Source organism: Ochotona princeps, chromosome 10, assembly GCF_030435755.1.
Source record: "Ochotona princeps isolate mOchPri1 chromosome 10, mOchPri1.hap1, whole genome shotgun sequence".
NCBI lineage: Eukaryota > Metazoa > Chordata > Mammalia > Lagomorpha > Ochotonidae > Ochotona > Ochotona princeps.
In genome coordinates, this window is record NC_080841.1 from 34012784 (window position 1) to 34029128 (window position 16345).

Consider the following 16345-nt stretch of genomic DNA (forward strand, 5'->3'; position numbering starts at 1 on the left):
TCCATTATGGATTATAGACATCCTAATCAGCATCTTAACCACTAAACCAAACTTACACTCTTTCCCTGGAATTTTAACCACTAGACCAAATGCCCACTCCTCCCTTGGGATTTACCCATTCATTTCACAGATTTTCAGTGATCAATGGCTATGGGGCAACCACACTCATAGATCCATACAGTAGTAAACAAGACAAACAAGACAGGCAGTACCTCCACTCTACCAAAGAAAGAGAGAAAAAAAAAATCAGTATTTTATTGAGAGTATTTGCAGCTATGCCTATCAAGGACATTGCAGCTTAATTTTCTTCCTTGTATACTGATTTAGCTTCAATATGAAGGCACTGGCTTCATAAACAAAATCTGGAAATGTTTCCTCCTCTTTGGTGTGTTGAGAAAGATTAGGATGATTGGCATCAACCCTGTAAATGTTTGAAGAATTCACCTGTGAAGCCAATGGACCCCTGCTTTTTTGTTTTTTTAAACAGAAAGATTTTGACTACAGACTCAGTCTCCTTTTTTGTTCGAATTTTTCTGTTTCTACATGATCCTGTTCTCAAAGATTGTATATTTCTAGGAATTCATTCATTTCTTTGAAGTAATTCAATCTTCTGGCATATGACTGTTCGTTATATTCTGTTACAATCTTTTTTTATATTCTTGGGAAAGCCATTCTAGTTTGTCCTCTTCCACTTACAATTTTACCTGAAACTACTTTCTTTTTCTTAAAGGCTTACCAATTTAGTAGAACTTTGCAAAAAATCAACTCTTAGTCTCATTGATCTTTTCTATTGCTTTTTCTAATCTTTATTTTATTTGCTTCTGATGTGATATTAAAAAAAATTTATGTACTTGCTTGAAAGTCAGAGTTACAGAGAGAGAGAGTGAGACAAAGATCTCTGTTTCACTCCCCAGATGGCTGCAGAAGCCAGAAGCCAAGAGTTTCATCTGCATCTCCCATCTGGGTGGCAGGGGCCCAAATACTTAGACCATCCTCCATTACTTTTCCCAAACTATCCACAGGGAGCTGGATTTGAAGTGAAGTCGCCAGGATTTGAACTGGCAAACATATTGGATGCTAGAATCATAGGCTATATACCTGCTATGCCATAATAGTGGCTTTGATAGGACCTTTTTTTATCTTTTCATATACTGACTTTCCACTTAATTTATTCTTTTTTCCTTAATTTAAGGCATGACGTTGCATATTTATATTGTATAAAGTGATCTATACAGCAATGTGATCCTTATCATACTTCCAATTATATTTTCTACAGAAGCAGAAAAAAATCTATTTTGTATACAACCACAAACGGTCCTATATAATTTAAATAATTTTGAGAAAATAAATCTCCAGAAATAAACTCATGGATACACAGTCAGCTAATCTTTGACCAAGGCACTGACAATACAGAAAGAGGAAAGCAAAGTGTCTTATATAAATGATGTTGGGACAATTAGATATCCATATGTAGAAGAATTATAGAATTAAGTTAGACCTACATCGCACATCATGGACAAAAGTCATGCATGAAAAGGAGTGAATATTTGGTGCAGCTGTTACATCATCTCTTGGGATACTTGTATTCTGTATCAGAATCTCTGGATTCAAGTCCTGACTCTGATTCAGATCTAGCTTCCTGCTAATAAATACTCTGGTAGATAGCAGGTGGTTGATTACTGAAGTAATGGGGTCACTGCCACCCACAGAGAAAATCCAGATTTCAGACTGGCCCTGCCTCAGTTTGTAAGGGACATTTCAGAAAAGAACTAACTCCTCTCATCTTCCCTCCCCTCTCTTCCCTTCTCTTCTCTGTTCTCTCCTCCTCTTCTCTCTGTCCCTCTCTCTCTCTCTTTGTGTTTCTCTTATAAATAAATAAGTAATGTTTAATGCATCAAAATCTTATAAATAATAACTTAAACTATAAACTAGGAGAATAAAATGTAGAAAAAAATTTATTATATTTGTTGGGAATAATTTTGTTTTCATTGTGACCCCAGTAAAAGAAATACAGCTTAATCAGTGAAGAGAATGCCTACAGAATATGACAAAATATTTTTTAAAGTGTACATTAGCATGGAGTTAATAACCAATGTATAGAAGGACTTAAAACAACTCAAAAGCAGCAAAACAAATTAACATAGATCCCAAATAAATATTTTTACAAAGAATATAAGCAAATATCCAATAGGTTTATGAAAACAAAAACGTCAACATCAGTAACCACCACAGGAGTGCAAATCAAAGCCTCAAGAGTATCACCTAATACCTGTTAGAATGGTTATCACTAAAGACAAAAGATAGCAAAGTGTAGACAAAAGAAACCCTAATACACTTCCCAAGAGGCATGTCCACTAGCATTGCTTCATAGAGTCAAAGGGTATGAGCATCTCTAAAAGTAATAATCTTCCCAAGTTCATTGCAGAGTTACCTTCTATAATGAAGGTGCAAAAACGAGACTCCACACAATAGCCTAGTGGTTAAATCCTCACTTTGCTTCACCAGGACCCATAGGGTGCAGCTTCCTGTCCTGGCTGTTCTACTTCCCATCCAGCTCCCTGTCTATGACCTGGGTAATCAGTAGAGGATGGCCAAAAGCCTTGGGACCCTGTACCCATGTGGGAGACCCAGAAGAAGCTCCTGGCTCTTGGCTTCAGATCAGCTTGACTCCAGCCATTGAAACCACCTGGGGAGTAAGCCAGCAGATAAAAGATCTTTCTGTTTCTCCTTCTCTCTGTATATCTGACTTTCCAATAAAAATTATAAATAACTCTTAAAAATAGATATAGATACCATTGAAGAATTGATCAGGAAGATATATACTTAGAAAATATTTAGCTTTAAAAAAAGTAGGAGATCCTGACATTTGTGGCTGAACTAGACAGCATGTTGTACACTTAAAAATTATATAATTAAAATGCAACTAAGTATAAAGGAAAAAATAAAATAACTCCTTATGCCAAATCCAGATCATCTCAATAATATTTTGTCATATTTACTTCTTTTTTAAAGATTTGTTTTATTGGAAAGTCAGATTTTATGAGAGAAGGAGGTACAACAGAGAGAAAGATCTTCCATCCACTGGTTGACTTCCCAGGTGACCACAATACTGGAGCTGAGCCAATCCAAAGCCAGGAGCCAGGAGCTTCTTCTGGGTCTCCCACACAGGTGCAGGGTCCCAAAGCTTTGGACCATTCTCTACTGATTTCCCAGGCCACAGGTAGGGAGCTGGATGGGAAGAGGGGCAGCCAGGATACAAACCAGAGCCCTTATGGGATCCCAATGGATGCAAGGCAAGGATTTTAGCCACTAGCCTACTGCACTGGGTCCTGTTCTATTTATCTAATTAGTTGTTTTTCCATATTTCTGCTTAATACATTATATATTTTCTTAAAAATAGACCAATTCTCTGTTGACTACCTTCTGAATTTAATTCTCTGAATTATACCGTATCTTCACATGACTTTGTTTTTTGACAACATGCCTTTAACAACAGACTAACAATCCCTTGTACCATAAATTATATAGCCATTTTTCACATGTTGGGCATTTATGCTGTTTCCAATTTTTCACTATTTTGAATAACATAAAAATAACTCACATCAACATCATACATAAATATTTAACCATTACCCTGATTGCTGTATGGTATTTGTCACTCCTCAGAGGCTATCCAACATAGTAATAAAAATTCCAGAGTCTAACAACATTGCTGTAAGCTTTAAGTAAGTTCCAGTACGAACTATAGCTGTGTATCCTTAGGGAGGTATTTAACCTTTCTGAGGCTAAAAAAAAAACTTATAAAAGGAAAGAACGTTTCTATGGGTACACATTTATGAATACAAGGCTCCAATTACTAGATACAATTAAAGTAGTCAGTAGATCACAGTGATATCTGTGTGCCATATCACTTCTTGTTTGATACTGCAAAACTTTGGAAGACTGGTAGAGTTGGAACATGAATAATACGCATTCTAGGGATTTAAGACATCTTTTGCCAATATGACAATTGCTTATGTGGTCAAATAGATGAGCAAAGGTTTAAAAACAAGCAGTTTATTTCATCAAGTGCTGTTAATGGAATGATTTGCAAATTAGGACAATATATCCTAGTAGTGAATGGATAGAGATGTTAATTGTCGTCTTCATTAAGGTGAAGTTAATCCAAGGATTTGTGACAAATCACACTTACCCCCCCAGAACTCTGGATGAAGAGGGAGATGAATGCTTGTTTTTGATCACTCTTGTCTTTTCATGATCTGAATCAATAAGTACTCTTTACAGCTTTGAGTCATGATTCTAATTAGTCATTCACTTGGCGTTAGTTTACAGAGGAAAAAATAAATCAGATTTGGAAATTCTAACAAGCTATCTGGACCCAGGTCATCTCAATAGAATAGTTTAAAGGCCACCTGCTAGTAAAAAAAAAAAAAAAAAGGCTTTCCCTTATGCCAAAAAAATGTATACTGTACAATTTTATTCACATTGGAAAAGAAAAGGCATTTTAAAAGTGTGAATATATAATAGAATATAATATAAGGCTGATATAAATAAGGTGATAGATGATAAGTAAGTTACCATTTAGGGCAATTTTAATCTGTATATATGAAGAACTTCAAAATAAAAATTAATAGAAAAGTGTGATGATTATAAAAGGACAGTGTAGGTGGCATGTCTAATCCAGAAAAAATGTTCAGAAGGATAATAACCCACAAAAAGCCCTCGCTTTGCCAAGTCATAGAATCAAACATAGCAAAGTGAACACCACCCTGTGTTTTGCCCAAACATCTCACACAATCACATGGAATTAAAGAGAAAATTTTGTTCAAAATTATTTTTTTATGAAATGTAAGAATCTTATGTAAGATTCTATTTATTTATTTTTGTCAGTACAATACAGGTGGGATGCCTACATTGTACATTATCCGTTCAGTTTAAGAACTGCAAATTTTCCATCTGGATGTATCCATGGTGTCTAACTTAGTGTTCCTTGAATAAGTTACTCACAATGCTTTTTAAAATCTTGTTTTAAAGGCAAAACACACACACACACACACACACACAGGAAACTTTTACATTAACTGGTTCACTTCTCAAACGGCTATAATTGCTAGGACTGGACCATGCCAAAGCCAGGAACCTGGAACCCCATCAGGATCTCATATAGAGAGGGCAGGGGCCCAAGGACTTGGGCCATGTTCTGCTGACTTTCAAGGCCCTTAGGGAAAAGCTGGATCCCAGGCACAGCAGCCAGAATGGGAACCAGCTCTCGGATGGATGCCGGCATCCTAGAATTCTGACCCCCGTATCACCTTTTACCGGATTCCCTTGTGTGCTGCAGCAAGTGACTCCACTAGGTCATACAGCCTGTGCGAGCAGGGATATTGGGCACCTGCTTTACCTCCATGCCTTCAGTGTCTGGAGCAGACAAATGCTTTGTACAAGTATATTGCCCAAATAAACCAGAGTTTGTGTAGCTCCTCCATCTGCCTCTTGAGTTGATGAGAAGACAGCTTCTATTTCCTGCTCACAAATTTAGAATACTCTTCTACATACCCTGTGTTTGCCCTAGCACTGAGCCATTTTATAATGAACCTACAGTCTGTTATTGAGTAAGAGTCATGAACTGAATCAAAGGTTGATCAGCATGTGCTGGTAGCTCACTGTATGTATAGAACTTGATATGAACACCACAATGTTGTATGTTTACATGTGGATGTCTAATTGAATACACATACACTACCAATTCATTACTACAAATCATTTATATTGAAGACTGAACGCCTCAAAACTCCTGTGAGATCCAAAGGAACTATGAATTACTGAGCCCTGCATGATCCTCAGGTGAGGGATTTTCTCAGAAGCAGGCAGTACTGTGTACACCCCTGCCTGATTTGTGGTTTTGAAACCTAGGAGGCATCAATTGCATGGGTATTTAAGTCAGGAAGATTAAGCAGGTTGGCTCCATGGAGTCTCTGGAGTTGCACAAATGGAGGAGAGAAGCCCCAGGCTGCTCTTCAAAAAGAATTCAACTCACTACCGTTTTAGCAACAACATATTGGCTTTACATTTTTCACAATCTTTAACCTCTTACATTGAGCAAGCAGAAGAATTTATGTGAACCCTAACACAACAAAAACCATTAGCTAATCCAGCATATTTCTCTTCTAGCATTCTTGTGTCATAGGGACTCCCATCTATCGCTCTAAATTACTTCTTTTCTTTGGATGTCCTTCTGAATGTAACTTGGTCAAATTTGTTTCATTTATTTCATAAATATCTATTGCTTTTGTGGTTTAATGTTTTTACTTCATTGGTAAAGTAGAAATTGCAATATCATGTTCCTTTAAAATAAGAACCTGTTTAAAAATCCCAACTTCAGCATTAGGAGAACAGTTCTTGGAGTAGGGTTTTGCAAAGCCACAACCAGTTCTATTTTTGTTTCCTTGCTTGACTGTTCTAAAGTGGGCAATCACATTGGATTCCTTTGCATGTCAGTCTCATTAGCGCCCAAATAGGAGTATTCCCACTCAATTATAAAGTAAGACTAGCTGAGGAGACTTAAAACAGAGCCTGGAGGAGGATTAGGTTCCACTAGCCTAGTGGCTAAAGTCCACACCTTGCATGAGCCAGGATCCCATATGGGCTCTGATTCGTGTCCCAGCTGTTCCACTTCCATTCCAGCTCACTACTTGTGGCCTGGGAAAGAAGTCGAGGGCAATCCAAAGCCTTAGGACCCTGTACCTGCATGGGAGACTTGGAAGAAACTCCTGGCTTCCAATCAGCTCAGCTCAATAAAGCTACTTTGGACTTCTGAAAGACACACAAGGGACCTTCTTTGATCATAAATCTGCAGGACCAACAGTACAGCAAACTGCACAGTTTTCCCATGCTGTATTGATGTAGCTGAGGCAGACTACTTATGAAGAAAAGAGGTTTATCTGCCTCATAGTTTTATACATTGAAAGTTCAGGTAGCATGGCACAGGCTTAGGTGAAGGCCCACATAACACACATAGGAGGAAGGCTGACATTTCAAAATAAGAAGCCAGAGTAGCTTCCTGGGTGCAACTAGACTCAGATTTTAATAAAACCACTCTCACCCTCTCACAAGCCCACTAGTGTCCCATAACTAATACCTTCATCTCCTTTGAAGGCACAAACCACAACTGATTTAAGAACATCTCACTTGGCCCTACCCTTTAGAGGTTTCACCAGCTCCCAACACCCCCACCTTGAGGAGTAAGCTCACAACACATCAACTTTGGGGGACAGTCAGTATTCAAAGAATACTATCTCTCACCTCACACACAACACCCTCTTTCAGGTTTCAGAAATCTCTGGTGCTGTTGTACCTGACTTACCCTAGCCCTCAATTTCAGTTTTTATAGAGAGAGCTTCGTAGCCTAAAGCTTTAGAATTAGCCAACTCATGACTAGTTTTTAATCCTTATTACTTACTTTTTAAGGTATGACAAACAGTCAGGTGACACCTGTTTCCTATTACAGAAGGGTCTTTGAGACAACAATTAAGATGCTGCTGGAGAAGCTTAATCTTATTTTAAACTGCCTGGTTTGAACCGCAGCGCCACTCCAAATTCAGGCTTCTTGCTCATGCCCACGTGGATGCAACAGATTATGGTTAAAGTAGTTGGTTCCCTCCCACTCATGCAGGAGACCTGTGTTGGGTTCCTAGCTCCTACTTCCCAGCCATGACTGTTGATAGCATTTGGAGAGTACATCAACCAATGAAACTCTCTGTTTCTCTTTCTTCCTTCTCATTCCCTCTAGCCTCCACATACACATATGTATATGTATCTTTCCCTCTGTCTCTCTGCCTTGTGAATATACAAATACAATTTAAAGAACCAGATAATACGTCAAAGAAATATTGTGATAATTCAATAAATAATAATAATGCTAATATTAACATCCCCCAGCTAAATGGCAAAGGTATAAATTATCTAAACTATTTGAACACTTTGTGAATACTAAAGAACAAGCATTTTTCTTTGTCACTGCATGTACCTTATTGGGTACATGTATATAAAGATGTTCTTGAGTAAGTAGAAACAATTATATTCAGCATTTTTGGTAGTTAAATTCTCCAAAAATAGAAATATGAAAATTACAACCAATAACTGAAAAATGGATCTTTTTTCCCTCCTCTACTTTTGAAATAGTGTGATCTATTATGTACTGCATGTTGAATATCTATGCTGTATCTTTTACTAAGGATTAATAAAAATTAGAAAATGGTGTAAGACAGGTGCCCAAAAAAGAGAAGAGAAGGCAGATATGCATTATAAAATAATAGAGCCCACAACAAAGTGCCTGAGACTTTAGAACAAATCTGTTCTTGTTAGACTCTTTCATGCTAAAGTTAGCCATAAATGGGTCCAGTGTGTTTTAACAGGAAAGAATGAGTATCCTAATCCAGAAGTTTAGCATCAAAGACTGAAAAAATAAACAACATGGGTCATTTGGGGACATGGGGAGGAAGGAAGATGCAAGGAGAAAGGGTACCATTGTAAGGCAGAAGGACCACACTTAGACACAGGGAATAGTGCAGTGTTGTGGAGAGGAGAGAACACCTCTACTTGATGTACCATCTGTTTAGAGCAAGGAACCCCTTGGGACTTTGAGGTAAATCCACGGAATTAACAAACCTTTTAAGGACTCTCAATATGCAGAATGGAAAAGTGGCAAAAGAAGCAGAAAATGTATTGCTTTATCTACAGGAAGAAGGTGTTCAGCATCACAGAGAGTAGCCTTATTTCCTCTTTCCCCTCTGTTGAAGGACAAGGATGGCTTGTGAGTTTACATCCAGTGGGAAGAAGGGGAAAGCCTTTGTACTGGTCTTTCGGTAGGCACCGGTTTACATCCACTTGTCTCAGGACCAACATTTCCATTCACTTGTATGCTACTCACCCGGCTAACAATGGCAGTTGAAATCTACCTCTCACATGCCTTGTGTCTCATAACCTGGGAAGATGTCCTTCTGACATGACTTTGTTTATGATTTACTCCAGGTAAAGATTTCTGGCATCAGTCACACCATTATTAACCTGCTTGCCCAGTAATCTTACCATCTTCCTCTAATCTCTGCTTTCCACCCCTTCTCCCTTTCTTAGGACCCAGTGACAACTCAAGACTTAATTTATCAGAGTTTGAACCTACACAAAAATGAGAATGGCTAAGGACTGTGAAAAACATCATGAGAATGCTAAACCTTGGACTCTTTCTGCCTGACACCTCTGCTGTCTCATTTTATCTGTGATTGTTATATTCCACATTAACTAGAGATTAGCATCCACAATAAAGTGAATACAACAGTGCTATAACACATCTCAATGTTGTTCTGCTCACACTTAACTGCCTAAACTTAACATAAATGGAAATATTTGAAACTGAATTATTTTAATGATGCAAGTTATAAAACTTTATTGAGAAGACTAAATATATGACATGATATACCAAGTTCATGGATTAAGAAATAGTATCTTAGATACTGACTGTTGCTGAAATGATTTATAGTTACAACTCATACATAATATAAATACAGTAGTATTAAGATAATTCTCAAATTAAGCTGTCAATGAGATACTGTCATGATCATTAGATTTGCTAAAATTAAAATGCCGGGCAATAACAAATCAGAGAGTGTATGGAGAAATGATACCTCATAACTCACTCAAGTTCAGCATCAGTTTGGAAAACATTTTGGTGTTATTTACTAAAGTTAGGTAAAATGGTGGTGGAATCCTTGGCTCATACAAGATCACTTTGATATCTGCCTCTTCTTCATAAGCTAACAAGCGCCAAATGAAGAAAACACCAGAACTAGAAGAAACAGAGAATCCTTCTTTAGCGTCTCCAGAGAAAGCATACACTTGCTTATACCTTGACTTCAGACTCCCAATTTCCAGACAGTAAGAAAATAAGTTTTATTGCTGGAAGTCACTAAGTTTATGGTATTTTATTATGTCAGGCTCTGGGAAACTAATATAATACACCAACAATAAGCAGTTTTGCTGCTTAACTGCCTAAGCCTAACTGCTGATCCAAGAGTGCTTTTGGATACACTATCAAAAAGAAATTCATGTACATGTGTACCAGGATACACACAAGATAATATTCATAACATGGTATTCAAAATAATGCCAAATTAGAGATAACCCAGATGTTCATCAACAGCAAGTGGATAAATGAAATTTCATTCAGTCAATTCTATGCCCCAAAGGTTTGCAATATAGTAAGAATTGTTCTGAAATTTTGTAAAATTTATACTCCAGTGGAGGGAGACAAACCATAAAAAATATATATGTATAAATCAAATTATACACCATGATAGAAGTTGATCAGAGCTGTGGAAATGGAAATATGTGTAAGAGAAAAGCAATTGCATATGTCAGGCTGGTGCAAATTTTACATTATGCTAAGTAGTCCTTTGTTAGAACTTGAATTGTATGCCCCAGAATTCGTTTGTTGAACCCCTAAAGCTTAGGACCTTAGAAATGTTACTATACTTGGAGAGAAGAACTTTGTGGAGGTGAGTTGAAATGATGCCATTGGTTTCTGACCTACTTCAGTCTGACTGGCTTCATTGTGATCAAAGGAAATTAGACCCCTCTCCTCCCAGTCTTCAGGACTGTGAGAATGCACATTTCTACTGCTCAAACCAAGTTAACTATTATTGTAAACTAGGCCTCAGCAAGAAGGTGATATTTGTAAAGTTTTTAAATTATTATTATTGTTTTATGACACAGTTTGATAGGCACTGGGGTCTCCCTTCCCCCTCCCCAAGTTCCCTCCTCTCCCAATTGTTCTCCCCTCCAGTCTCATAATAGGTGTCTTCTGTGAATTTTCATAAGTCTATCATGCTGCTACTGAGGTGTCTCCCAGCAATGTAGGAGATTATCAGCCATTTCGCTGTGAGTCGATCCTTTTACATGCTTGCATGCACGGGGACATACTTCTCTCTGTTTCCATCTATGAACATATTAATTTATGCTACACTTCCATTATGCATCCCCTTAGGTACAGTCCACCATGGGGGAAAAATGGTGAATCTTCATCTCTATGAAGTTGATCAGCATGTAACAGAGGTATCAATGTGACTCTAGAGTGGTGAAAAGGAGTGTGCAACATCTTCCTGTAGGAATAAATGCCAGCCTGTGTCCCATGTTGCACCAAGCGCCATAAGGACTAGATCATCAATACTTATGGGCAGTAGCAACATCAGTGATAAAAAGGACAGTAACAATCTCAGGTGATTATATACAATCAGTCTCTTATGGATGATTGATTAATGAATTGCATCACAAGGTCTTATGAAATTACAAATACTAGGAGGTGAAATAAGGTAAAATTCACAGGTAAAATCCTTATATTAGAGCAAACATGTGATATCTGACCTTTTGGGATTGGCTCATTTCCCTTAGAATAATGGCTCATTTCCCTCCAGCTTGGTCCATTTGGACACAAATAATTGTATTTCATTTTTTAAAATAGCTGTGTAATATTCCATAGAGTAGATGAACCAGTTTCTTTATCCAGTAGTCTGTTAATGGGCATTTAGGTTGCTTCTATGTTTTTGCGATTATTGATTGTGCTGCAATGAACATAGGGATGCAGGTTGCTTTCTCATGTATCATGTCTTTTGGATATATTCCTAGGAGTGGAATTGCTGGGTCAAAAAAAATAGAAGAAGACTTCAAAAAGTGGAAAAACATACCATGCTCCTGGATGGGTAGAATCAGTATCATCACAATGTCTGTATTACCAAAAGCAATATATACATTCAAAGTGATTCCGATCAAAATACCAAGAATATTCTTCACAGAGCTGGAAAAAATGATACAGAGATTCATCTGGAAACACAAAGAACATGAAAAGCCAAAACCATAATGAAAAATAAAGACCTGGTGAGAGGGATCTCAATCCCAGACCTTCAGACATACTATAGGGTAGTAGTTACCAAAACAGCCTGGTACTGGCACAGAAACGGGGAAGAAGACCAATGGAATAGAATAGAAATATCAGAAGGGAACCCACAAATGTATAGCCACATAATCTTCAACAAGAAAACAAGCACAATCAGGGGGGAAATGGAGGACTCTTTAATAAATGCTGTTGGGACAACTGATTAGCAACCTGCAGACATAAGAAGCAAGATCCACACCATACACAAAGATCAAATCTAAATGGATAAACGATCTAAACCTACACCCAGAAACCATCAAATTTTTGGAAGAAAAAGTTGGACATACTCTGCAAGATTTAGGTGTAGGCACTGACTTCCTAGAAAAATCCAAAACAAAATAAGTCAAGACCAAAATAAACAAGTGGGACTACATTAAGCTAAGAAGCTTTTGCACAGCAAAGCAAGCAAACAATAAAGTAAAAAAAAACCCAACAAAAGAAACAAACAAAAAATACCAACAGAATAGGAGAAAATCTTTGCACACTACACAGGAGACAAGGGACTAATTTCCAGAATATACAAAGAACTCCAGAGGGCTCAGCACAGTAGCCAAGGGGCTAAGGTCCTCACCTTGCACTAGCCGTGATTCCACATGGGTGCTAGAGCCTATGCAGCAGCCACTTCCCATCCAGATCCCACTTGTGGCCTGGAAAAGCAGTTGAGGACAGCCCAAAGACTTGGAACCCTGCAACTGCATGGGAGACCCAGAAGAGGCTCCTGGCTCCTGGCTTCGGATTGGCACAGCTTCAGTAGTTACAGTCGGTTGGGGAGTGAATCATCGGCCAGAAGGTCTTCCTCTCTCTCTCCTCCTCTCTGCATATCTGACTTTCTAATAAAAATAAAATAAATCTTTAAAAAAAAGAACTCCATAACAACAAAAAATTTTTAACAAAGTCAAAAAATGGATGAAGGAAATGAACAGATATTTTTTAAAGAAACAAATCCAGATGGCTAACAGGCATATGAAAACTGCTCAAGCTCCCTGGCAATAAGAGAAATTCAAATAAAAACACCACTGGTGTTCCACTTAACTCCAGTAAGAATGGCCCACATGCAAAAACTGCCAACAACACCTGCTGGTGAAGATGCAGGGAAAAAAAAAACCCTACTCCACTGCTGGTGGGATTGCAGACTGGTACAACCACTATGGAAGTCAGTATGGAGAATACTTGGGAAACTGAAATCCACCTTCCATGTTTGTAAAGATATTTAAAAGAGACTCTGGGAAAAGAATTCTTGATGCAGTGCAAATAATGCCTGGACCAAGTGCCCCAAATGAGGAGCACCTACAGGAGGAGCAGCAAGAAAGGCAGGTGTCTGAAGAAGAGTTAGGGATGTGTTGGGGAGGAGGTGCTTATGGAGAATTGCAATCACCCAGTAGCAAGCAACAGTCAAGTAAGGGTCAACATACTGTTGTCAGGACTTGGATTTTTGCTCTAAATGGATGAGAGAGCCATTTAGGGAAAATAGGAGAAATGCTTCACACATTGCTGAGGGCAGTAAAATTGCTATAATGATTTTTTTTTAATCTAAGTTGAGCTTTTAAAATATCATTCTGATTCTTCTCTTTCTTATCCTGAACAATTCAGCCTCAAAGCCATTAGGTAGCAGAATAGGAACCATGGCGATTGTGGCCCAGGATGGGTGTGATAGTCCCACTGGGACATCTGCCTAGCACAGAATGTCAGAGGGCAAGTGAAGAGGGCATTGACCCAGAGGGTCATCCTGACACTGGGTATTAAAATCCAGGCAGGGTGAGGATCTGGACTGTGACCCTGAAGGAGGACTGAGCCTAAAGATCCCTAAGAAGATCTTCAGGAGACCCTCTCCTGAAGAGGGGTCTGGTGTGGTGAATTAGAGCCCAAGCTGGATGAGAAGAACATCTGTGTGTGGGAGGTGGACGGGAAGAGAGAGGATCCCAAAAAGTTGTACTGAGCCCACGCTGGGTGAGGAGGGTATTTATACAAGGGAGCGGGTGGTGATGCAGATGGAAAAGTGGTTACAAACAGTGAAATGTATTAGAGATATTGGGAGCCAAGTTTCTCACAGCTACAGAAAGGATGAATATGACAAATAGGAAAGGGAGAAAACTGCAATAAATTCTGCAGAACTGGAAGTCATTGGTTGGTTTATGATTTTTGTAGTTATGGAAATAATCTATTATTAGATGTATGTATGCCTTTAAATCCATGGATTCCCAAGCTCTGTGCACTGACAGGGCTGTAACTTCCAAATAATAAAGTTCCCAATAAGGAATTAAAGCTCCTTGGAGAAATGACTGACTCCAGAGTCTGAATATAGACTGTATAAGATGAATCTGGAACATTTTCTTGTTATAGAAATCACAGAAGTAATAAAAATAATGATGTGTCTAAAGGATGCAGAAGTTAGATGAACACTCACTAGCCAAACAGGGAGCAATTTGAGTAACATAATAAGAATTTATAGGAACCAATGGCAACCAACTGAAAAAAAGAAGATCATAAATTCATACAGATACAAATAAACGAATGCATTGAAGCTTTGATGATAAATAGGATATTTACATAGTTGCAAATTTCCTGCTAATTGAGATCATTAACTCTGAAATTCCTCTTTATTAAAAAGGGGGACAGAGCACTCACCATCAGTGATGGAACCAATTGAGATCCTGTCAACAGGGAGAATACATCATCATTTCTCTAGCACTTCTGGCCAAGATTTATAATCCCAACCTAATCATGAGGGAACATGAGACACTCCAATTTAAGCAACATTCTAGAAAATAACAAGCCTATCGTCTTCAAAAGTGTCAAGGCTACATGAGTCAAAGGAACTGTTCCAGACTGAAAGAATCTAAAAAGATGTGGCAACTAGGCACAAGATGTGATTCTGCACTGAATCATTTGGCATAAAGGATATAATTAGGACAATGGACGGAATTTTGAGTGAGACCTGTTGTACTCTGGCTACTTTTGGAAAGTTTCTTCGATTGTAGGAAATACACAATTTGGGAAATGTTGGGAGTGTAACTACCGCAATGTATTCTCAAATGACTCAGGAAAACACAGTCTTTCTACTGCTCTTGAACTTTTTCTGTATGCTCTTAATGGTTTTTAAGCATAAAAATATTAAAAATTAGGGCCTGGCGGCATGGCCTAGTGGCTAACGTACTCGCCTTGAAAGCCCCGGGATCCCATATGGGCACCGGTTCTAGTCCAAGCAGCTCCACTTCCCAAACAAGCTCCCTGCTTGTGGCCTGGGAAAGCAGGAGAGGACAGCCCAAGGCTTTGGGACCCTGCACCCGCGTGGGAGACCTGGAAGAGGTTCCTGGTCGCGGCATCGGATTGGCGTGCACCGGCCCGTTGCAGCTCACTTGGGGAGTGAAACATCGGATGGAAGATCTTCCTCTCTGTCTCTCCTCCTGTCTGTATATCCGCTTTCCAATAATAATAAAATCTTTAAAAAATATATTAAAGATTAGAATTTAAGATCCCAGCATGACTGGCTAATCCTCCACCGATTAATTCTAGCATCCCATATGAGCACCAGTTCATGCCCCAGTTGCACTGCTTCCAGTCCAGCTTTCTGCCTATGGCCTGGGAAGACAGTGGAGGATGGATCAAAGCCTGTACCTGCATGGGAGACTCAGAAGAGGCTCCTAGCTTTGTGTCAACTCAGCTGCAAGCATTTGGAGAATGAATCAGCAGATAGAAGACCCCACTCTCTCTCTCCTCTCCGTAAACCCCCTTTTTAAGAAAAATAAATAAATCATAAAAAAGAGAAGAGTTTAAAGCAGGCACAAGAGAAGAGTTTAAAGCAGGCACTCATGTCATGTACAGAAGTATGCATAACAGTAGTATTCACAGTAACCAAAATCTGAATACAAACCAAATGCTCAGTGCTCATAACATGTTACACACACACACACACACACACGGAGAGAGAGCTATTACACTGTTATAAAAAGAGATGAACCTTGAAAACATTATGATGTTAAAGAAAAATCACATACTGTATGGTTCAATTATACTAAGTATCCACAAACATTCATACACAGATAAAACAATTATTGGTTCAAAGATACTGAACATTGCAGAGAATGGAGTAGTGGCTACTGAGTGGGCATAAGCTCTATGTTTTGGATAATGAAAACATCTGGAATTTTGTAGAGGTGGTGGTTATACAACATTGTACGTATACCAAGTGTCACTAACTGTATAGATTAATATGGCTGATTTTATGTTATGTTTATTTCATCACAATAAAAATATTTCTAAAATAAGTATATAAGCAAACATCTTAATCTTGAGAAAAAGGGGGCAGGATCATTCCAGTTGCTATATTGAAAGAATACTCTAATGGAATCTAAATTGAATGAA